Here is a 1886-nt window from a genome sequence, read left to right on the forward strand (position 1 = left end):
CGAAGATGTGGCCAACATGCACAACCAAATGATTTCATCATGGTGTAGTCGGGTTTAGTGCCAAAAAGACGCTCCATGGGAGACGCATTATCTATGACACGTGTTGGTAGACGATTAATAAGAAAGGTAGCTGTGAGGAACGCCTCATCCCAAAAGCGAACCGGCATGGAAGCATGGGCAAGAAGAGCGAGTCCAGTTTCCACAATATGCCGGTGTTTGCGTTCAGCTGCGCCGTTCTGCTGATGGGTATAGGGACATGAAACATGGTGTGCAATGCCTTGAGCTTGAAGATATTTATGCAAACGTTGATATTCGCCACCCCAATCAGATTGAATGCATTGAATTTTCCTGTTAACAAGGCGTTCAACATGGGCTTGAAAACGAATGAAAACTGCCTCGACATCAGATTTAGCATGCAACAAATAGATCCAAGTGAATTTGCTAAATGCATCGATAAAAGAGACATAATATTTATAACCACCAACTGAAATAGTAGCAGGCCCCCATATATCAGAATATATGAGTTCCAAAGGAAATTTTGCGGAAAAACTAGATGAACCATACGGAAGTTGGTGACTTTTTGCCTGTTGGCATGCATCACAAACAGATGCATCATGATTCCGACTGTATGGAAGTTTATTCAAACTAAGAATTGACTGAACGACTTGGGACGACGGGTGACCAAGGCGATGATGCCATTGTTTTTTATTGACCGACGCAAGCATGGCAGCCTTGACATGGTGGAGGGTGGATGGCGGAATGGGGTAGAGGCCGGCTCTACATCTGCCTTGGAGCAGGCTTGTCTTCGATGCTTGATCCTTAATGACAAAAAAATCAGGGTGAAATTCAACGAACACATCATTGTCTTTGGTCAGTTTATGGATGGAGATGAGATTCTTTTTTATGTGGGGAACATGAAGTATGTTTCGGAGAACAAGAGGTTTAGCAGCGGAAGTATTAATAGAACTTTGACCAAAATGTTCGATGTGCAAACCTGCTCCGTTGCCAACTTGGACAGTGTCGTTGCCGTTGTAGCGCTCACGGAAGGAGAGGCGATCCAGGTCGCTGGTGATATGGTCCGTTGCGCCCGTGTCCGAGTACCAGTTAGGATCAACCTGGTAGCCAGCGCTAGTTCCGACGATATTCGCCGAGTGCTGCTCCTCGTCGCCATGGAAGGAGGAGTCAAAGCGCTTGCGGCACTTTAGGGCAACATGCCCTTTTATGCCACACAGCTGGCATGTGGGACGCTGACCCCCACCATTTCCGTTGTTGCCACCATAGCCACGACCTCCGCTACGACCATTTCTGCCATTGCCGCGGCCTCGACCGCCACCATAATTTCCACGGCCTTGTACACCTTGATTGCTGCGTCCCTGGTTTTTGCCTAAGAAGTTGGCGGAGTGGTTGGAGCCGACACTGGCGTAGCTAGCCGAGGAGCTCGAGCCAAGCTGGAGGTCGGAGCTGTACTGCTCATGACGATGCTCATGGCCAAGAAGAGCAGCGTAGACATCATCAAGAGTCAGATTAGGCTTCACATTCAGTGAGTCCACGAGGGACTCGTACTCCGCTCCGAGGCCTGACAGCATGTAAGAAACTATCTCATCAGCATGAAGGGCCTGTCCAATGGACGCAAGTGTATCAGCCAAGGTCTTCTTCATCTTGAAATAGTCTGTGCCCGTCATGTCGCGTCTCTTCGGAGCAGCCAGTTGTGCGCGTATCTGAACAAGACGAGCACGGGAGCGCGATGCAAACATCCGCTCTAGCTGCCCCCACGCCTCGGCCGCCGAGGTCGCAGCCATGACGTATGGCAAGATGTCCTCACTGACGGTAGCGAGGATGCCGCCGAGGATCGTCTGGTCCTTGCGGTACCAGATTGTGTACTCCGG

The sequence above is a fragment of the Triticum dicoccoides genome, chromosome 5B (genome assembly GCF_002162155.2).
Source record: "Triticum dicoccoides isolate Atlit2015 ecotype Zavitan chromosome 5B, WEW_v2.0, whole genome shotgun sequence".
Classification (NCBI taxonomy): Eukaryota; Viridiplantae; Streptophyta; class Magnoliopsida; order Poales; family Poaceae; genus Triticum; species Triticum dicoccoides.